This window comes from Neovison vison, chromosome 1, assembly GCF_020171115.1.
Source record: "Neovison vison isolate M4711 chromosome 1, ASM_NN_V1, whole genome shotgun sequence".
Classification (NCBI taxonomy): domain Eukaryota; kingdom Metazoa; phylum Chordata; class Mammalia; order Carnivora; family Mustelidae; genus Neogale; species Neogale vison.
In genome coordinates, this window is record NC_058091.1 from 224929739 (window position 1) to 224953422 (window position 23684).

The window sequence follows — 23684 nt, forward strand, 5'->3', positions numbered from 1 at the left end:
CACATTCAGATATCCAACCACCTAATCTCCATCTCCATATGGCCCTCTAATCATTACCTCATTCTTAACATGGACAAAAGACTTTTTGGATTCCCTGGTCTTCCCTGTCTTTCTCTTTTCAGCAAATGGCATCAACATCCCCCTAGTTAATCAGATTAAAAATCCTACAAAGTCAACCTTAATTCCTCTCCTTTCTCATTTTCTGTATCTAAACCAACAGCAAGTCCAGTGAGGTCTATTTCAGAACCACCCTGAATCTACCACCACTCACCAACCCTGCACCCCACCTCATCACCATCTCTCACTCAATTTCTGCATCCTCCTTTTAATGTCAGTCAGTTCTACAAACGGCAGCAGGATCAGTTACCATACTGTTCATTATTCCTTGACAAATTTCCACTGAGTCTACATTAAAATACAAATTTCTTACCCAAGTCTAAAAGGCCCTCTACAATCCGTTCTCTGCTTACTCCTTTAACATCATCACCCTTTCTTTTCTCCTCAATTCCTGAAGTTGAGCCACATCAGCCTTATTTCTGTCCTTCAGACATTTTAAGTTCAGTTTTGTTTCAGAACCTTTGCACTTCATGTTCCTTCTAGTTAGAATCATCTTTCCCAGATCTTCCCATGACAAACTTCCTCTCATAATTCAAACATCACCTCCTCCAAAACGCCTTTCCTGACTACCAGAACTGAAATAGAATCTCCTGCCCCATTCCTGTCTATTACGTTTCCCTATTTTATTTTCCTCATAGAATTTTTCAGTATCTGAAATTTCCTCCATTAATCCATTTGCATGTTTCCTGTTTGAATTGTCCCATTGCAAAGCCAGCTCCTTGAGGCAATGACTTTGAACTTTTCATTCTCATGACCCCAAGTACCTGACAGTCACTTAGTAAATATTTGCTGACTCTAAGATTCTCTGAGAACACTTTAACTCCAACCCTTTCTTAGGCTTAATGGAATGTCATTTCCCTTCCTTAAATATATGATACTCATTGCTAATTCTTTTAATTATCTCCCTTATTTTGTGCCAGTCTTTCTCATCTTTGTATCCAAAATGCCTTGATAAAAATTGTTGAAATCACACTATATTCTGGTTTTGGACGTTAATCAAAGATTACCTGATAGGCTGAAAATGTGGGACGTAAGAAACAATGTTCAGTGCCAGCACCCATTCTTGCCTATGCTGACCTTTGTTTCCTTAATTTGGGCTTAAAATGTAACTTCCAAAGCCTCTTTGAGGAGTTAAGAATGAGATCTCCATAGATTATACTCTGCTCTCTACTACTATATCCTTCTCCCTAGAAAAAGAAATGAAACTTTGGATGTGTAATCTATGTTCTGACTTGTCAAGAACATTGAACATAAACTAGGTATGAGCTTACCTAACCATTAAATATAATGGCAGCATGAAGACAGCACCTGCCTTGGAGACAGAGACCAGCTGACCTGTTAGAACACTTGACCACAATGCTCTCCATAACAATTATCCAATTTGTGTACCTGTTTCCTTTTTGTTGGTTCTATTTTAAAAACCTGATTTTTTCTCTCTCACTTTCCTAAGAGAATCAAAGCTCTGGAAAAGCAGCTGGCTAAGTTTCACTTGCAATGCATTTCTGATCACATAGCAAGGCACGCTGCTCCCCTGGCAGAGAAATGTGTGATGGTTGATTTGCACCTTGCAGCTTGGATACATGCAATGGCAAGTGGGAATATTATTGGGTTCATGGCACGGAAGGATAGCAGGCATTCTATTTCTTCTAGCTTGGGGTATTTTTGTTTGCTTCTTTAGTTTGACGAGAAAACACATTTATTCGGGTGCTCAGCTACAAAGTGAAATGTGGCTCCACACAATGAATTTCTGTGCACTGAAATTCAAACTGCAAACTATAAACCCCCACATATTTAGACTGAGCAAGCCAACTTCTTACAAGAGATTTTCAAAGGTGAGGTGAAATGCAGATTGCAAATGCGAGGCTGTGTATATCTGCAGCAACTTTAGTACAAGCTTGACAAATCTTACCAAGACTATAGGTTAAACTGAAGCCTAAAGCCTCCTGCAAGTGAGTCTCTGTGTACCAAGGCTTAGTGGGCAGATAAATAAGGAAGTTTTCATTTTCACTGACCACTTTCTATAATTTTCTGGGCTTCCCATAAAATGGGGTAGGGGTGGGGATAATGAGACTGCTACTAGTAGGTCCCTCCATGTCTCCTGCTTACACTCAGGCTTGTGTACAATGAATGCCCATATCTTGGTTTATAAAATCATTCTCCAATGAAGAGAACAAAGACTTTGGAAAAAATGGCTGATCCCAGATAAGCCTGGAGATCTTACAGTAGCAGAAATAAGGAAATTCTTTTTTAAAAAAGTTAACAACCATAATCACGAGAGTATGTCAACAAGACATAGGAATCAACTGAAAGAACTCTGTCTGACCAAAAATCAAAAAACTTGAGCAACAAAATAAGTAAAATAGTGTTTAGTTATAATTCAAAGTATAAAATAAATATCCATGAGTCCATATTAATGTAAATACTGATTGAATACATAAAAGGAAAGAAAAGACAAAGCTCCCATGCAGGATAATTTCAAATAATTGAAGCAGATACTCCTCTTTCAAGGAGATAGAGTATAACTTTCCACTCCTTAGGCATGGGCCATTTATATTGTCTTCTTTCGAAGAGTATGAGAAAGGGGAAAAGAGTAATTCGAGATTGGAGAGACAGATGAACGCAAAACTACCTCAACTGGGAAGTCAAGTCAAGGTTCCTATCAACAGTGATAAGTGTGTGATGAGAATGGCACTTGATCTCTGCACTCTTCCTCCCTAGAACTGAGAACCCCAATGTCATCATGAGAAACACATCCAAGCCAATCCCAACTGAGGGACATTTCACTCCTGAAAACTTCAGTCATCAAAAGCAAGCAAAGTCTGAGAAACCATCATAACCAAGAGAAAACAAAGGGAGATGTGACAACTAATTGTGCTGTGATATCCTTGATGGGATCCTGGAGCAGGAAAAGGACACCAGGAGAAAGCTTAAGAACTCTGAATGAAGTATGGACTTCAATTAATGAAATATTTGTGCAGTTTGCAGAAATAGTTTCTGTTTGCAGTATAGGTGCATTATAGTTTGCAGTATAGGTGCATTAACTATGTTAAGTATGCTACACTAATATGTTAATAATAGAGAAAATTGGGTGTGGGACATATAAGAATGCTCTGTACTATCTTTGCAAGTTTTCTGTATATCAAAATGTATTCTAAAACTAAGTACATATTTTTAAAATTTCTGCTGGTTCCAGTTAAATTTTAATTGAAATTTATTTAAACATATTTATTTAAATTTATTTAATTTCATTAAAATCTAAATGGAACCAGCAGAATCTTTTTTCATTATGTTTGGTTAGCCAACATAAGTTTTTGTTGTAGTGTTCAATGACTCCTTAGTTGCATTTAACACCCAGTGCTCATCCCAACTACTTTTCTTCTTCAACAGGGACTTCTTTACACCTACTCTCTTGATTAACAAATACCTAAAAGTTACTTTCTTGTCTCTTCCAACAAGTCTTTCTCACATGATAACATACCATTGTATTTCATAGAAGGAATGTAATTGTTTCTTCTCAGACCAGAACTTTTCTCTCCTTTCCTTTGTTGTTACATGTGAAAACCACATAATTTGCTCCAGTATCAATGGGACCCCATTTGTAAAATCCGACAGGTGTAGAGATTTGCAACATGTTCATTTATCTCTTTCAACATTAACTCTCGGTGCTTTTCACAACCTTTTACCAAGATTTCCTCCACTTCAGCTCCTGATTGATTTTCCAGTTTGTTCCCTCCACTAGTAGTACAAAATCTCTCTTGGCTCTCCTTAAATACTGTAAAGAGCTGAGGTCCTCACTTTCTTCAAATTTGCATGAAAAGAAAGGTCCATTCTCAATGATAAACATGACCTGTATGGTTAAGGACTTACACTGTGGGTAAATCCACTGATAAAGGCATCTTTTGGTGAGAATGGAGAAAAAGGAAGCTGGCATTTGCCCTTTTTTCTCTTCTTAGTCACTCAATCCTTGACAGTATATATTTTTTTAAATTCTGCCCGAGACTAGCTTAAGGTTACCCACTATTATTTGCTAACTTTGGAGAAGAATGACCATTACCTATCCTCATATTACAAATTATCTATATAGATAAATACATTTCAGGAATTTCCCCCTAAATCTCTCCAGGGAGAAATTGTTCACACATCTGGTGTATAAGCATACATAAGTGAGTGAGGATATGTGTTAATATTCAGGCAAATGTTCATATGTAGGAAATGAGCAAAAGATTAAATCCTATTTGCCCTTCAACTCTTCTAACAAGCCACAGATAACACCGCCTACTGAAATTTTCACCATTAGTATCTTTCTTTTAGTTTTAATGATTTTAATAGCCTTGAATCCCTATTCCCCCTGGGGTCCTTTTTAATACCAAAATCCTTTTTAGTGCTCGCTTTGGCAGCACATATACTAAAATTGGAATGATACAGAGAAGATTAGCATGGCCCCTGCACAAGGATGACACGCAAATTTGTGAAGCGTTCCATATTTTGGGGGTGAAAAACAATGTACCATGCTAATGGACATCAGAAGAAAGCAGGGGTGGCAATCCTTATATCAGATCAAATAGATTTTAAGCCAAAGACTATAATAAGAGATGAGGAACGACACTATATCATACTTAAGAAGATCTAACAATTTTAAATATCTATGCCCCTAACATGGGAGCAGCCAACTGTATAAACCAATTAATAACAAAATCAAAGAAACACATCAACAATAATACAATAATAGTAGGGGACTTTAACACTCCCCTCACTGAAATGGACAGATGATCCAAGCAAAAGATCAACAAGGAAATAAAGGCCTTAAATGACACACTGGACCAGATGGACATCACAGATATATTCAGAACATTTCATCCCAAAGCAACAGAATACACATTCTTCTCTAGTGCACAGGGAACATTCTCCAGAAGAGATCACATCCTGGGTCCTAAATCAGGTCTCAACCACTATCAAAAGATTGGGATCATTCCCTGCCTATTTTCAGACCACAATGCTCTGAAGCTAGAACTCAATCACAAGAGGAAATTTGGAAAGAGCCCAAATACATGGAGACTAAACAGCATCCTTCTAAAGAATGAATGGGTCAATCAGGAAATTAAAGAAGAATTGAAAAAAATTTATGGAAACAAATGATAATGAAAACACAATGGTTCACAATATGTGGGACACAGCAAAGGCAGTCCTGAGAGGAAAATATATAGCAGTACAAGCCTTTCTCAAGAAACAAGAAAGGTCTCAAGTACACAACCTAACCCTACACCTAAAGGAGCTGGAGAAAGAACAAGAAAGAAACCCTAAACCCAGCAGGAGAAGAGAAATCATAAAGATCAGAGCAGAAACCAATGAAATAGAAACCAAAAAGCAATAGAACAAATCAACGAAACTAGGAGCTGGTTCTTTGAAAGAATTAATAAGATTGATAAATCCCTGGCCAGACTTATCAAAAAGAAAAGAGAAAGGACCCAAATAAATAAAATCATGAATGAAAGAGGAGAGATCACAACCAACACCAAGAAATACAAACAATTATAAGAACATACTATGAGCAACTCTACGCCAACAAATTTGACAATCTGGAAGAAATGGATGCATTCCTAGAGACATATAAACTACCACAACTGAATCAGGAAGAAATAGAAAACCTGAACAGACCCATAACCAGTAAGAAGATGAAACAGTCATCAAAAATCTCCAAACAGGGGCGCCTGGGTGGCTCAGTGGTTTAAGCCTCTGCCTTCGGCTCAGGTCATGATCTCAGGGTCCTGGGATCGAGCCCCACATCGGGCTCTCTGCTCAGCGGGGACCCCGCTTCTCCCCTTCTCTCTCTGCCTGCCTTCTGCCTACTTGTGATCTCTGTCTATCAAATAAATAAATAAATAAAGTCTTTAAAAAAAAAAATCTCCAAACAAACAAAAGCCCAGGGCCAGACGGCTTCCCAGGGGAATTCTACCAAACATTTAAGGAAGAACTAATTCCTATTCTCCTGAAACTGTTCCAAAAAATAGAAATGGAAGGAAAACTTCCAAACTCATTTTATGAGGCCAGCATCACCTTGATCCCAAAACCAGACAAGGATCCCATCAAAAAAGGGAGCTATAGACCAATATCCTTGATGAACACAGATGTGAAAATTCTCACCAAAATACTAGCCAATAGGATTCAACAGTACATTAAAAAGATTATACACCACAACCAAGTGGGATTTATTCCAGGGCTGCAAGGTTGGTTCAACATCCACAAATCAATCAATGTGATACAACATATTAATAAAAGAAAGAATAAGAGGGGTTTGAAGTGGCGGGGGAGTGGGAGGTTGGGGTACCAGGTGGTGGGTATTATAGAAGGCACGGCTTGCATGGAGCACTGGGTGTGGTGAAAAAATAACGAATACTGTTTTTCTGAAAATAAATAAATTAGAAAAAAAGAAAGAAAGAAAATTGCACAGTAAAAAAAAAAAAAGAACCATATGATACTCTCGGTAGATGCTGAAAAAGCATTTGACAAAGTACAGCATCCTTTCCTGATCAAAACTCTTCAAAGTGTAGGGATAGAGGGCACATACCTCAATATTATCAAAGCCATCTATGAAAAACCCACCACAAATATCATTCTCAATGAAGAAAAACTGAAAGCTTTCCCGCTAAGGTCAGGAACATGGCAGGGATGTCCATTATCACCACTGCTATTCAACATAGTACTAGAAGTCCTAGCCTCAGCAATCAGACAACAAAAGGAAATTAAAGGCATCCGAATCGGCAAAGAAGAAGTCAAACTATCACTCTTTGCAGATGATGTGATACAGTATGTGGAAAACCCAAAGGACTCCACTCCAAAACTGCTAGAACTTGTACAGGAATTCAGTAAAGTGTCAGGATATAAAATCAATACACAGAAATCAGTTGCATTTCTCTACACCAACAACAAGACAGAAGAAAGAGAAATTAAGGAATCAATCCCATTTACAATTGTACCCAAAACTATAAGATACCTAGGAATAAACCTAACCAAAGAGGCTAAAAATCTAAACTCAGAAAACTATAAAGTACTCATGAAAGAAATTGAGGAAGACACAAAGAAATCGAAAAATGTTCCATGCTCATGGATTGGAAGAACAAATATTGTGAAAATGTCTATGCTACCTAAAGCAATCTACATGTGTAATGCAATTCCTATCAAAATACCATATCCATTTTTGTCAAAAGAATGGAATAATCCTAAAATTTATATGGAACCAGAAAAGACCTCAAATAGCCAAAGGAATATTGAAAAAGAAAGCCAAAGTTGGTGGCATCACAATTCCAGACTTCAAGCTCTATTACAAAGCTGTCATCATCAAGACAGCATGGTACTGGGACAAAAACAGATACATAGATCAATGGAACAGAATAGAGAGCCCAGAAATAGACCCTCAACTCTATGGTCAACTAATCTTCGACAAAGCAGGAAAGAATGCCCAATGGAAAAAAGACAGCCTTTTCAATAAATGGTGGGAAAATTGGACAGCCACATGAAGAAAAATGATACTGGACCATTTCCTTATATCACACATGAAAATAGATTCAAAATGGATGAAGGACCTCAATGTGAGAAAGGAATCCATCAAAATCCTTGAGGAGAACACAGGCAGCAACCTCTTCGATCTCAGCGGCAGCGTCTTCCTAGGAACATCGCCAAAGGCAAGGGAAGCAAGGGCAAAAATGAACTATTGGGATTTCATCAAGATCAAAAGTTTCTGCACAGCAAAGGAAACAGTCAACAAAACCAAAAACAACTGACAGAATGGGAGAAGACATTTGCAAATGACAAATCAGATAAAGGGCTTGTGTCCAAAATCTATAAAGAAATTAGCAAACTCAACACCCAAAGGAAAAATAATCCAATGAAGAAATGGGCAGAAGACATGAACAGACATTTCTGCAAAGAAGACATCCAGATGGCCAATAGACACATGAAAAAGTGCTCCACAGCACTCAGCATCAGGGAAATACAAATCAAAACCACAATGAGATATCACCTCAAACCGGTCAGAATGGCTAAAATTAACAAGTTAGGAAATGAGAGATGCTGGCAAGGATGCGGAGAAAGGGGAACCCTCCTACACTGTTGGTAGGAATGCAAGCTGGTGCAACTGCTCTGGAAAACAGTATGGAGGTTCCTCAAAATGTTAAAAATAGAACTACCCTATGACCCAGCAATTGCACTACTGGGTATTTACCATAAATATACAAACATAGTGATCCAAAGGGGCATGTGCACCCGAATGTTGATAGCAGCAATGTCCACAATAGCCAAACTATGGAAAGAACCTAGATGTCCATCAACAGATGAATGGATAAAGAAGAGGTGGTATATATACACAATGGAATACTATGCAGCCATCAAAAGAAATGAAATCTTGCCATTTGCAATGACATGGATGGTACTAGAGGGTATAATGCTTAGCGAAATAAGTCAATCGGAGAAAGACAACTATCATATGATCTCCCTGATATGAGGAAGTGGAGATGCAACATGGGGGGATTAAGGGGGTAAGAGAAGAATAAATGAAACAAGATGGGATTGGGAAGGAGACAAACCATAAGTGACTCTTAATCTCACAAAACAAACTGAGGGTTGCTGGGGGGAGGGGGACTGGTAGAGGGGGGTTGGTTATGGACATTGGGGAGGGTATGTGCTATGGTGTGTGCTGTGAAGTGTGTAAACCTGGCGATTCACAGACCTGTACCCCTGGGGATAAAAATACATTATATGTTTATAATAAATATAAATAAATAAATTTTTAAAAAGCACATAGATTATCTTAAAAAATAAAAAAATCTTTTTAATATCAAAAAATTTTTAATATCAAAACTCTCTTTGCATGGTATTCATTTATTTGAAATATGACCTGTTTATGATGCACAGGCTAAACACCGCATACATTCCCTTATGATTATAATCATATGAACTCGGGATGCTGATACTTATTTCACGCCAAATTGAAGCTCTAATTAATAGTAAAATATATCCTTACTTTCATCTGTTTATTAGATAAAATTCCTGTAAAATATGGGGTCAAAGGAAGAACATTGTAAGACAGACTGTCAGTGGCAGAAACACTGGGAAACACTGGGTTATAGTCCTTCAGGATAAGTCTGGCCTTAAGAAAGTCTCTAAAATTGTATAGAATTGAGGGAAGTAAAGGAGAGCTCTTCACATTTCCTCTAAGCTTTGCCTGTGAGAATTTAGTAGACTGATAAGGGACTACCTCTAGCAAGGAAACAGGGGGAGCGAGACAGTTGGCGGCCAGGGTGTACCCCAATGTTTATAGCAGCAATGGCCACGGTCGCCAAACTGTGGAAAGAACCAAGATGCCCTTCAACGGACGAATGGATAAGGAAGATGTGGTCCATATACACTATGGAGTATTATGCCTCCATTAGAAAGGACGAATACCCAACTTTTTAGCAACATGGATGGGACTGGAAGAGATTATGCTGAGTGAAATAAGTCAAGCAGAGAGAGTCAATTATCAAATGGTTTCACTTATTTGTGGAGCATAACAAATATCATGGAGGCCATGGGGAGTTAGAGAGGAGAAGGGAGTTGGGGGAAATTGGAAGGGGAGGTGAACCATGAGAGACTATGGACTCTGAAAAACAATCTGAGGGGTTTGAAGGGGCAGGGGGTGGGAGGTTGGGGTACCAGGTGGTGGGTATTATAGGGGGCACAGATTGCATGGAGCACTGGGTGTGGTGCAAAAAATAATAAATACTGTTATGCTGAAAATAAATAAAAAATAAATTTAAAAAAAAAGAAAATAACTAGCACTTACTGTGGGGCTATTTTATGTCAAGCACTTAGCTGGAAGTATCACATTGAATTCTTACAGCAAGTCAGTAAAATAAATGTTACTATCCCCAATTTATAGAGGAGAAAACAGACTCAAGGATTAATTAAGTTTCCCAAAGCTCACACACTAATAACAACAATTCTTGTTGGAGTCAGGATATTTGTTTTAAAATATTGGCATTCTCAGGGCACCTGGGTGGTTCAGTTGGGTAAGTGGCTGCCTTCCACTCAAGTCATGATCCCAGGGTTCTGGGATCAAGCCCTGTGTCCGGCTCCTTGCTCCACGGTGACACTGCTTCTCCCTCTCCCTCTGTCTGCCACTCCCTTTGCTTGGGCTCTCTCTGTCAAATAAATAAATAAAATCTATTTAAAATTTTTTAAATATTGGAGTTCTCAAATATTTCATTTGAAAAAAAATGTTTGTTGCTTTGAAAATGCAAGTCTACAAAGGAAATAATCCGACAAAAAAAAAAAAGAAAAAAACACTGAAATATTACTAAACTGGTTTCTGATGACAAAAGGGTCTTTTTAACTTTGATTAAAAATTAAAGTCTCGGGACGCCTGGGTGGCTCAGTGGGCTGGACCGCTGCCTTCGGCTCAGGTCATGATCCAAGGGTCCTGGGATCGAGTCCCGCATTGGGCTCCTTGCTCAGTGGGGAGCCTGCTTCTCTCTCTGCCTCTGCCTGCCACTCTGCCTGCTTGTGTGTACTCGCTTGCTCTCTCTCTCTCTCTGGCAAATAAGTAAAAAATCTTAAAAAAAAAAAAATTAAAGTCTCAAAAAAAAAAATTAAAGTCTCCATCTAGTAAAATATCCCATGTAGCCATACCAAGAATTTTGAAAAATAAATCCATCTGACATTCGTTCTTTTAAAATTGCTTTAGGGTTTGAAATAAATGGATTATACTTATCAAATACATGTATCATCTGAAAGTAAAACATAAAATGAAGAAAAGAACTTTTGTTTAGTGTGTGATGTTTACCACCTGCTCTAGACCTAAAGAGAAGCATTTAATTGAATGTCTAAAAATATCATTTTACAACACTTCGAGTCCAGTTTTATAGTCATGGCAACCAAGGTATGCTTTCTTATTTTAAATTTTAAGTGTCCCCAAGTGGATGAAAACAAGTTTTAACCTTGCAAGTTTCATCTAAAGATGTCATTGCAGGAAAGACAAAAGGTGTTTCATTTAATGACTAAAGAGTATTTCTTGAAAGAACTAGTGAACAAAAAGATGGCTGTATTTTTCAGGTTGCGTGACGTCTAGCACCTGCTGCTATCCAACCAGAATTTCATGCGCTCATCCAAAAAACTGGTGAGCACAAGATACCAAGCACTGTTCTGGGCCCTAGGAGCAAGTTATAAATAAATGAACAGTATTGTTTCTGATGGTGGAATAATCTCTAAAAATATATAACATAAAACAGGTAGCAGGTAGATGTGATAACAGCATGTAAGGTAGGTAATGTGTGGAGGTAGCTACAAAAAGGAGCTCCAGATGCGCTCCCTAAACAAAGGGCCTCCGCAGTAAGTAAGACTGTCATATTCAAGGACAGAAATAAGGCCTGCGAGGTAGAATGATCAGAATGAAGCAGTCGTATCAGATGAGGTCAGACAGACAGGCAAGGATGAGGAAACCATTTGGATTTATTCTCTGTGCATTTGGAAGCTACAGAGGGCTCTAGACAGGGGAATGGAGCACTGGGATTGTGTTCTATGGTCACTCTAGATAGTTGGGGGGCATGGAGGTGGGCAGGTAGGTTGCATCATAGCTTAAGATAAACTGTTTGCATGGGGATAGCTGAGAATACAGAGATAATGAGCCCAAGAACACACTTCGGAAATGAATGAGAGAAGCCGGGCTGGTATATTGAAAAGCATACGGTGAGAGAAAGAGGGAAGCAAAATTGATTCCTAGGTTTTTGACCTTAACAGCCCAAGGCAACATCAGTCCATTTACTGCAATGGGAACTATTTCCTAAATGTGTTTGGCAACAGAACCCTCTCTTCTGCTGTGCTTCCTAACAAATCATAAAACATCAGTGTCTGAAAGCACAGAATGGGAATGCTATTACAGGTCTACCTAGGCATCACTTCTTCCTCTCCTCTAACTCATCCCCATTCTTTCTTTGGGGACTGAATCAGTTGGTACAGGGAATTTAAAGGAGTATTTGTTCAAAAATAAACAAGTCTCAAATCTGGTAATATTTTAATGTGACTATTTTCACTATGACTACAATTTCAAGTCTTAACTGACTAATTAATCCATTACTAAATAATTATGACTATATTTTTTATTGTTTTTCTGTTTGTTTGGTTTTTCTTTTTGTAGTTAGAACACATTTTACTAGACTATGTAATTAAATGACTATCTAAAGTGGGATACCCGGGTGGCTCAGTCAGTTAAGCAGCTGCCTTCTGCCATGATCCCAGGGTCCTGGGATTGAGCCCCGTGTCTGGCTCCCTGCTCAACAGGGAATCTGATCCTCTCCCTTCCCTCTCTTTCTCAAATAAATAAAATCTTTAAAAAACAAGAAAGACTATCAAAAGTCATTTGAAAGAATTATTCTCTCACTGTGGCTATGCCAGAATTTTTTTTATTGAAGTATAACTGACATATTATTTTCAGGTGTACAACATAATGATTCAATATTTGTATATAATGTAAAATGATCACAATAAGTCTAATTAATATTCATCACCATACATAGTTGCAAATTTTTTTTCTTTTTCTCTTGTGATGAAGATCTCCTGGCAACTTTCAAATACCCAACAGCAGTATTACTAGAGTCACTGTGCTTTATATTACATTCTTATGACTTATTTATCTTATAACTGGAAGTTTGTATCTTTCAACCCCCTTCACTCATTTCACACATCCCCTTTCCCTCCACAAACTTGTTCACTGTGCCTACAAATTTGGTTTTTGAGCTCTGTTCTTGTTGTTCTAGATTCCACATTATAAGTGAAATCATGTATTTGTCTTTGTCAAATCACATATTTGTCTTTGTCTGACTGATTTCAGTTGGCATTATGCCCACATAAATGCCCAATGTCATCTTTGTTGTCTCAAATGCCAAGATGTAATTACTTTTTATGGATAAAGTATGTTCCATTGTATATACCACATTTTCTTTCTTTTTTTTTTTTTTACTTAATATATAATGTATTCTTTGCCCCAGGGGTATGGGTCTGTGAATCATCATGCTTACACATTTCACAGCATTCATCATGGCACATACCCTCCCCAATGTCCATAACCCAGCTACCCTATCCCTACCCCCTCACCCCCCAGCAACCCTCAGTTTGTTTTGTGAGATTAAGAGTCTCTTATGGTTTGTCTCCCTCTCAATCTCATCTTGTTTCATCTTTTCCTTCCCTACCCCCCACAACCTCCACCCTGCCTCTCAAATTCCTCATATCAGAGAGATCATATGATAATTGTCTTTCTCTGATTGACTTATTTCGCTCAGCATAATACCCTCTAGTTCTTTCCACATCGTTGCAAATGGCAAGATTTCATGTCTTTTGATGGCTGCATAGTATTCCTCTGTGTGTGTGTGTGTGTGTGTATATATATACATACCACGTCTTCTTTGTCCATTCATTTGTTGAAGGACATCTAGGTTCTTTCCATAGTCTGGCTATTGTGGACATTGCTGCTATAAACATTCAGGTGCACATGCCCCTTCGGATCACTACATTTGTTTCTTTAGGGTAAATACCCAGTAGTGCGATTGCTGGGTCATAGGGTAGCTCTATTTTCAACATTTTGAGGAACCTCCATACTGTTTTCCAGAATGGCTACACCAGCTTGCATTCCTACCAACAGTGTAGGAGGGTTCCCCTTTCTCCACATCCTCACCAACACCTGTCATTTCCTGACTTGTTAATTTTAGCCATTCTGACTATATACCACATTTTCTTTATTCACTTATCCACCAAAGGATATTTAGGTTGTTTCCAAGTCTTGGATATTGCAATAATTCTACAATGAACATCACGGTGCATATATTTTTTTGAATTAGTGTTGGTTTCTTACACAGAAGTGGAACTACTAGATCATATGGTAGTTCTGTTTTTAATTTTTTGAGGAAACTCCATGTGTTTTCCATGCTGACCACACCAATTTACATTCCCACCAACAGTGCACAGTGGTTTCCATTTCTTCACATCACCTCCAGTATTTGTCATCTCTTATTCTTTTTTCACGATCATTCTAACAGTGTGAGGTAGTATCTCACTGTAGTTTCAAATTGCCTTTCCCTGCTTATTAGTGACATTGAGCATCTTTACATGTACCTATTGGTCATCTCTATGGCCATCTCTTCTTTCTAAAAATATTCAGAATTTCTGTCAATTTTTTAAACAGTTTTGTTTTTTGGCTGTTGAGTTGTATGAATTCTTTATATATTTTGGATATGGACTCCTTATCAGATAAATAACTTGCAAATATTTTTTCCCAGTCAGTAGGCTGCCTTTTCATTTTGTTGATGCTATAACTATACCTTATGTTCCATGTGCTATGCTAAGAGCTTCACGTAGATCAGAGCTTTTAATCAGCATTTCAGTCATGGGAAGTAGGTCTCATCATTTTGATTTTATAGAGCAGGGAGCATCCAGAAGTCACACAAGCAGGGGAAAAATATCTATCTGTAATTAATCCTTGGTTTGTTTTTCCCCAAAATTTGGCTTCCAGAGCACAAGAGTTCCAGGGAGACTTCATCGAACAAATAGCAAAGGTAGGTAAGAAAATAAAAAGCCCAACAATAATTTTATCTAGCCCATCAAGAGTTAATGATTAATTGTTTCAAATCTCTTTTTCCTCTAAATTTAGTCTAACTGCTGAAAATAATGAAAACATCTAAAGATACTGAGAAAAATCCACCAAGCAAGTGAGAATTTTTTTGTTTCAAGTTGTAAGTTCTCTAGCCCGGGGTTGATTTTATTTAAAGCTTACCAAAAAAAAGTGTGAAACACTAAAACAAAACACTGTTGAAGGAGGAGGGTAATGAGAGAAATAGCTGCTTGGGACAGTGGCCAGAGGTCACAGAGCAAAAGAAACTTCCAGAACTTGATACAAATATGAACCAACTTGTTTTGGGGAGGCCATCCCCCAAAGCAGGCCACTCCTTTATTTTTTTGTTTATGATTTTACTTAAATTCCAGTTAGTTAACATACAGTGTAATATAAGTTTAGCATGTACAATTCAGTGATTCAACACTTCCATACAACACCAGGAGCTCGTTCTGGTATTTAGAGCACTCCTTAATCCCCATCACCTGTTTCACCCATCCCCCTACCCATCTCCCCTCTGCAAGCCATCAGATTGTGCTCTATAGTTACAAGTCTGTTTCTTGGTTCGCCTCTTTCTTCTTTTCCCTCTCCTCATTTGCTTTATTTCCTAAATTCCACATATGAGTGAAATCATATGGTATTTGTCCTTCTCTGACAGACTTATTTCGCTCAGCATAATGTCCTCTAGTTCCATCCATGTCATTGCAAATGGTAAGATTTCATTTTTCTTTCTTTGATAATGAGAGAAAGAGTGTGCATGAAAGTGGGGGTGGGGGAGGGAGTATTTTTTTTCTCTTTTTTATTTTTAAAGATTTTATTTATTTATTTGAGAGAGAGAGAGAGCGTGCATGTGCACACAAGGTGGGTGGGGGCAGAGAGAGGGAGAAGCAGACTCCCTGCTAAACACCCCTCCTCGATGCAGGGCTCAATCCCAGGGCCCTTGGATCATAACCTGAGCTGAAGGCAGATGCTTAACTCACTGAGCCACCCAGGTGCCCTGAGAGAATGCATCTTAAACAGGCTCCATGCCTGGGATGGAGCCCAATGTGGGGCTCCATCTCACAACCCTGAGATCATGCATGACCTGAGCCAAAAATCAAGAGTCAGACCCTAACGGACTGAGCCATCTATGTGCCCCTCATTCTTTTCAAGCCTGAGTACTACTCCTTTAAGTAGCCACGCTCTCTCTCAGGTCATGTAGCAGGATAAACGGTGGACACCCTTCCACTAGAAATCCATCTTCTAACAACTCTTGGTCATCCTCTGCACTCCAGAGGATCTTAGATATTGACAATTTCAATAGGTCTGTCTATCCCAAGTGTTTGCTGTGGAGGGGAGAGATGGCATGGCACAGAATTACCAAGGACCTGGTACTTCCTCAGGGGTGGGGGAATTTTGTGTAAAGAATAAATGGTGGGGAAAAAAATCTCTACCACAAATCTAAATTAAAAGTCACATCAGGGGTTCCTGGGTGGCTCACTGGGTTAAGCCGCTGCCTTTGGCTCAGGTCATGATTTCAGGGTCCTGGAATCGAGTCCCGCATCGGGCTCTCTGCTCAGCAGGGAGCCTGCTTCCCTTTCTGTCTCTGCCTGCCTCTCTGTCTACTTGTGATCTCTCTCTCTGTCAAAAAAATAAATAAAATCTTTAAAAAAATAAAAGTCATATCAGCATCTATTGGAGCTTCAACCACATCTTTAGGATAAAGAGGAGAAATAAAAGTCATAAAAAGGACACCAGCTTTTGTTTCTTTTTTGTTCTACAAAATATTTTTGCCTTAGCAACTAAAACAACTAACATTGAAGATAGGTAAAAATTCGGGGTTTTTTTAGTTGATTAAAAAATATTATAAAAATAAATTCCTCACTTTGGATATCTTTGTGAACCAGGTTGCTAGAAAGTTGTCCTAATCTTTTTGAGGAAATCTTCATTAGATTAATTCAACTAAACTGATATTTATTCTGTGATTATACTCTGTGCCACACATTGAGAGATAAACAGGATATAATGATCTCAGTCTCTCTTTCTCCCTCTCTCGTTCTTACTCTCTCTCTGTGCATGTGTGTGTGTGTTTGTATTTGTGTATGTGTATATATGTTCATAACATCCTGCCTAACCTTCCTCTATTTCTGACTCCTTCTCTAAGGTTACTCTGAAATCGAATTGTTCTCTCCCAGGTTCTCAAGCCACCTACTTATCATGATCTAATTTGCACACTTAATGAGATGTTCTCCAGTCTACCATCCAAATCGAACTATGAAATAGGACGGAGACAGTGTGACCTTATGCAATGCCACATGCCATGCTGGAGGAATTCAACTTATAGCTACAGGGCTCTGAGTTCCAACAAATTGTTGCTGAAATTCAAACTGTCCCTATTCTTAGGGACACACAACAGAAACCATGTAATGTAGACCCACATCTCCCTGAGTGTCTACTGAGACAAATCTGCTGCTAAGTCCCCTGAGAACTGAGAGTGGGTCAGAGACTTAGCTGGCTCCTGGGTCACTTAACGTGAGGGGAGCTACACAAAAGACTCAAGAGACTCAAGAGGTACTCGTGCTGAGAGGGAGAAAGTAAGAGGCACAATTAGGAAAACAGAGCAGGCACACATTTACAGCTCTGAGCATTGAAAGAGGTACAGGCCTGTAGACTAAACAAATGGCTAATGGAGGTCAGCCAGCAATTTGCCTTCTGAGCCTTTTATACTGCAAGCCTTGATAGCCTGCTTTGAGTTTGTATTGTCCAGATATGCAAATTAGTACTTGTTTATTAACCAAGGACATTAACGAAATTACTCCTTCTGGAAATCTTAATTTTAGTTAAAGTTAGACCCACAGCCTCACAGGTCTCCAGTGCATTTCTTTAAGCTATGGATGTGGTTTTCTTTTCTTTTCTTTTAAGATTTTATTTATTTATTTATTTGAGAGAAAGTGAGGGCAGAGAGAGAGAGAGCACACCAGCTTGGGGTGGGGGCAGAGGGAGAAGCAAACTCCCCGCTGAGCAGAGAGCCGGATGTGGGTCTCCATGTGGGGTTCGATCTCAGGAGCCCAGATCACAAGCTGAGCCAAAGGCAGATCCTTAACCCACTGAGCCACCCAGGTTCCCCTGGATGTGGTTTTCTACCAGATGCTAACCCAGGGCCTTGGTAAAGCCTAGGGAAGTGTCATGTTGGTCTGAAGCGCTTTTGTTTCATTTGGTCTTACATTTTCTTTCATAAACCTAAGATGATCAGGTGTATGTCCTGACTTTTAGCAAAAAGTTTTGGGATTATATAAAAAAATTACTCAAAATTAAAGAAGGTATTAGAAATGCTATACTAAATCCTTAGTAGGGACAAAACGCACCAAAAATACTTATGTTGTAGAAGTTTTTGATGACACTAATGTAATAAAAGAAAAAAGGACATCCATCCCTCTGCAATGTGAAAAAGATAAGGGATATTTTTACCCAAACTAGCAGCAATTGTGATTTGCTAACCATTCTTAAAAGAGTGTTTGCTCTGCCCTGAGCATAGAGCTTTGTGAATGTGTACATAGTCTCCCCTGCTTTCCCAATGAAACTTTGAAGGCCATATTAGTCTCCCAACTCATAGAGGAGGAAAAATAAAGCTTAGGAGTGGTAAGCAAATCACTCAGAGTGACATAACTTGAGTAACAGAGCAGAGATAAATGCTGCCTCACTCCAAGACACATGTGAACCACAAAAAAACCCACAACAGGTGACCAAACTGCCATAAGCCTGAGGTTGAGTGTACCTGGTCTAAAAAAAAGTGAAACAGCTACCTCCTTTCCAGAGACCACCTCAGAATATATTCCCAGAGGTGCATTTCCAGCCCCAGGCTATACCAGAGCAAGAGTCAGCCTGGCCCTGCACTGACCACTTTGGCTCCAGAGGATGTTTGTTTCTGGAATGTCACTGTGGCATTATTAACTTAGCTGGTGTGCTAATAAGCTGCCGCTTGGAAAAAGCAATTGTGTTTATTACTGGAACACGCTGTGAAGCGAAGGAGACGGGTCAATCTTTCACACAGCTCTCCTTCAGGAAGATAGGGAGCAAAAAATTTTCCCACTTTTCGAAACCAGGTAAAACACCTACCTTTCTTGAGGAGCAGATACGTTTCTGTGGCCTCTGTGAGCCTTGTGACTGATCATCTTTCCCTGTTTGCTTTGACAGCTGGGAAGTTGAAGAGCAGCTGACTTCAAAAACCTGCACACAACGTACGAATAATTATCCAGGAGTCATTCTATCATCCTGACCTTTTCTACCCCCCTCCTCCCTTTTCCTGATAACGCTACATTTGTTTTCCCATGGTATTATACTGCAGATGTTTATGCACTGATGTTCAAAGCCTATCCGGAATAGAGACACTCAGACATTTATCTATTTCCCCGGGTGACACAATCTCTGCATTTGCACCTGGAACAGAAAAATGGCCCCCATTAGACTGAGAGCTCCTCAAGGACAGGAAAGACCTCTTAGTCACCTCTGTCTCCTCAGTACAAACCCTCTGCTCTGCATCCTGTCAGCACTTATTGAACACTCACTGAACTGAATTTGGAAATATCCCCAGGGAATCTTCGGGAAGGTCTGAAAAACCGCTAAGAACTTTGAATGACTGTCTCAGCACTTTAGTCCCTGTTAGATGAGGGATCTTTTTGCTTATACTCTGGCTCTTAACATAAGCAAAAGGAGAGAAGATTCTGCTACACTAGAGTCCATGTCTGAAAATGCCAGTGTTCCTAACAGAGTACTTGCAACACAGTCCTTCTAACACAGTGCCTCTGACCCACCTCTCCTCCCAGAGGTTAATGTCCTTCTAAGAGCCCCACATATCATTGATGGTTAACAAATGTTCGCTCAATTAATGTGAAAAAATAGCATCTTTTCATTTTTCATCTACGGAAGTGAGAAATGCTTCCTTCTGGTGCCTTCCGTTGACTCCCCCTAATCATCTATGTGGAGCAAATGGAGCACTGCCTGGGGCTACACACTAAGATGCTGGGCTCAGACAGATGGGTTCAAATCCTGTCTGTGCCACTAAACAACCTTGCCACCTTACTTCTCCTAAGTAAGCAAGTTATCTAACCCCTCTCAGCCTCCATTTGTTTAAATGGTAAGCAATCATAATACTTACCCATGGGATTACTGTAAGGATTCGACACAATGAGCTCTGTGCACTTAGCCCAAAGCCAGGCATGGTGTGAGTACTCAGTCAATAGAGTCTGCCTTACCCATTTTCTTCTATCATTCCAAAGCCAAACAGCAAATATCTACCCTTAAGAAAGTGACCTCTGGGTAGCACACTTGTAACCCAAACACACCGGATTTCAATCCCTAACAGCATCTCAGACTTGCTCAGTCCACCCTCCTTCCCCAAACCCAGGGCCAAGTAAGCATTCTCCCTCCTTACTGCTGTGGAGAATTGCAGTGGGGACAGACAGGGAGGAGCAGTGCTCATTAATAGATAGCTTTGAAATCCTCTTAACATACTAGGAATAGCTGGAAAATGACAGGGCTTCTTGACTATTTCAAAGAGATGTTGAGAAATGGGATTTGAATTTAAAGTAAGCATTATTAACAAGATTGAAATATTTGGAAAGCTTGTGGCTGATTTCTGAGGATTAAATTTAGAAAAACAAACACTCTTCTAAGTGAAGCATGGACTGAATTTCTGAGTTAGAGATAATTCTTTGCTCTGAAAGATAAAACTCTTCAAAGTATGACAATATAAAAGTATGTGTGCATTTAATTTAGTGTTTATGTAAAACATTGTATACTTACCTTCGTAGAACTCAAGCTCACAGGCCTACTGAGTTGGTGATTAGGATAATCTCCCGCTGAAACCCTGTCCTCAAGTCACCACAAATCCATCTGGGTCCTTTGTATGTTCCATCTGTATGAAGGCGAAAGAGAATGATATTAGTATCATGTCCACAGAAAGACCAACTTTGCATTTAGAGGAAGGAAGAAGGAACCAGTGAATGCACAACTACCCAGTAGGCTAAGCCTCATGGGTCTAGAAATGTGCATCCCTGGGAACTCTGATTTCAAGGTCATGGGCACTACTTTGGGGTGTGTCTTGCAGCTACCCAAACTGGGATACAAAGAACTCCTGCTCAGACACTTCAGGTCAATCTCATTTTTAAAGGGCCAAGTTGAGTGTCCTATCTATCCCCCAACCCCACAGCTCCAAAGCCCTATCCTCTGAGCTCAATACCAACAGTTATTGTTTTCCACGCTATCACTATAAGTGAGCAACCAAATAACTACACCAGCTGCACTACACCCTGTCCCATGAGGAAACACAACATGGAACACGAGGGCATTTCACTGAGCTGGCAGGGCGCCTCCTCCAATGAGTTTATTGGTACTAACAGGTGGCTTGTGTTTGAGAATTTTCTCTTGTGTTTTCATATACTGCACAGTGGTTAAGAGCACATGTCTGGGGTCTGACTGCATGGGTTGGAATCACTGTAGCCCTGGGCAAGTCACTTTCTTCAACCCCAGTTTTTCTGTCTGTAGAAAGATAGTAAGATTAGGACCTATTTCAGAGAGCTGTTATGATGATAAAATGAAGGAGTATGTGTTAGTTTGCTTGGGCTGCCGTAACAGAAATACTGGAGACTGGGTGCTTTAAACAATAGAAGTTGATTTTCTCACTGTTCTAGAGGCAGGAAAGTCTGAGATCGAAGTTCTGGCAGGATCTGCTTTCTAGTGAGGACCCTCTTCCTGGCTTACAGACCACCACCTTTTCACTATCTTCCCACATCTCTCTCCTCTCTTCTTCTTGTAAAGCTCCTAATACCATCACGAGGGTCCCACATTCATGGCCTCATCTCACCCTAATTACCTCCCAAAGATCCCATCTGCATAGAGAGTCACACCACAGGCTATACATTTTGAGGGAATGCAAGTCCCTCCATAGCAGTCTGTATGAAGACTTTTATATCAGGGCCTAAAATGCACGAGGCGGTCAATACATATTAACTATTATTATTCTTGTGCCAGGCACTTCACGTAGAATGGTCTTACTTAGAAATCACAGTAGTGCAGACACAGGTACATCCTCTTCATCTGAGGAGCTCAGGGAATTACCTACCTTGACCACCTCTAGTTTTTCCAGTGTTTTGGTGGGAGGAAAAATCCAGTCTCTATTACTCTTTCCTGTCTAGGAGCACATTTTCTTAAGAGAGAAAGTGGCTTCTTACTTTTTATTTTCGCTTTATCATCACAAATTCAAGTTATATAAAATGCTTTTCTCTTAAAGAAAATGAAAGACTGAACTAAACTGAGAAATAGGACACTCAGAAGATTAACTCAATTTTTATTTTCATCAACCAGAACCCTACTTACATTTTAAAACCATCTTTTATTTGCAGTTTTCATTTTTGGGGTTATCCTTATTTTCACTAATTTCAATCACCATGGGATATGTTTAACATTCTAAAATATTTCTGCTATTTATACTGTATTTTTACAATGCTCTCATAGAACTTTCAAATGGGAGAGAGTCTTAGCCCATCCAACCTCTGTTGAAATCTCTTTCTACATGGCAAGTTGGCTTAGCAAGGTTTTGGGGGCAATACAACGTGGTTACCCACATGCAGAGTAAAAACCAAAATTCATGTCCCCTTTCATTAAAGTGCTGATTTACTAAACAGTCAACTAGGGAGCTCAAACCAGTGCCAGGTACCACTCTAGACATTTTCTGCCCACTATCTTCTTCCCTACTCTAGTGGTGCTCATGGTCTAATAGTTGTGACAGTTACATGACATAATTAGAACATAATGTGGGAAATGCAACAGTGAAGGTGTGCACAGGGTGTGATAGGAATAGGAGGGAGGGGATTTTGTCATTGCTAATGTTATCAAAACCATGACTATTCTCCCCCTTAATATCAGACACCAAATATTCTTTTAACTTTTTATTAAAGTGTTCCACACATGCAGACAAGCACATAAATCATTTTCATACAATGAGCACAGCCATGTAATCAGCACCAAATTAAGAAGCATAAAATGTCCAGCATCTGAGAAACCCCCTCCCAGTCACACTACCCCTCAAGGATAACTCTACTAGTGATCGATTGTGCCTGGGAAAGTGGGGTACATCCCCCCATGGAGCGGTCACTCAGAGTCCTTCCCAGTTCACTGCTCTGAATGCACCAACGTCCCTTTCCTTCAGGCCATCTAAAATCTTCCCAAATTCACAGATTTCAGAGAAACCTCTTCTATGTGATTACACATAGGATATTCCCACACTACAGAAAGTATATATGCATTCGTATCATTTGTATGACTCATGTTTAAAGGATATTTTAAATACCATCAGAGAACTTTCACTTTAGAACTTTCCCTGAGGCACTTAAACACTTTTAGAATCATTCCACAGACTATTCTCTGAACAACACCAAATGCAAGTCTGAAAGTTGGCAGACCCAGAAGATACTACCTGTCAGGCAGGGAGGGTTGAACCTCATTGGAGGATAAACTCTTCAAGCCTCCCTTCGTCTTTCAGCATCAGGATGATTCATCAATGAGGAAAACGGAAACATATATTCATTTTTTTCCTGTCCTAAACAAAGTAAAATGTGAACTCTACCAAGAGAATATAATGGTAAAGTGTGGATGTTCCTTGGGAAAAATAACTATGACAGAAAACAAATCGTAAGACGTGTGCTGTTGGAGTTCTGACAGGGCTTCTCGCTTTTCCCTGGTTTATCATCTTTATGATGTCATGCTGGTTTTCCCAAGTTCTTGAAACAGCTTTTGTCCTTTGGGTTTGGTCTGGGTACACAGGTGGTAAAAAGGAAAGGAGAATAGAAGGTATGTCTAATCATGTGAAAATGATTATGCCCCGAAACACCTGGAACAGGTAAATTTCTCCTCTAATACAGATACTGCAAGTTTGCCATGAACACCAATCCTGAGTAAT

General features: G+C 39.4%; 1 non-coding gene across 1 annotated transcript; it reads left to right on the top strand.

Moving 5' to 3' along the window:
- The first annotated feature begins 4498 nt into the window (after nt 1-4498).
- On the top strand, nt 4499-4605 carry LOC122897549. Its single transcript, XR_006382548.1, has one exon. It is a non-coding gene; the product is annotated as a U6 spliceosomal RNA (small nuclear RNA).
- The last annotated feature ends 19079 nt before the right edge of the window (nt 4606-23684 follow it).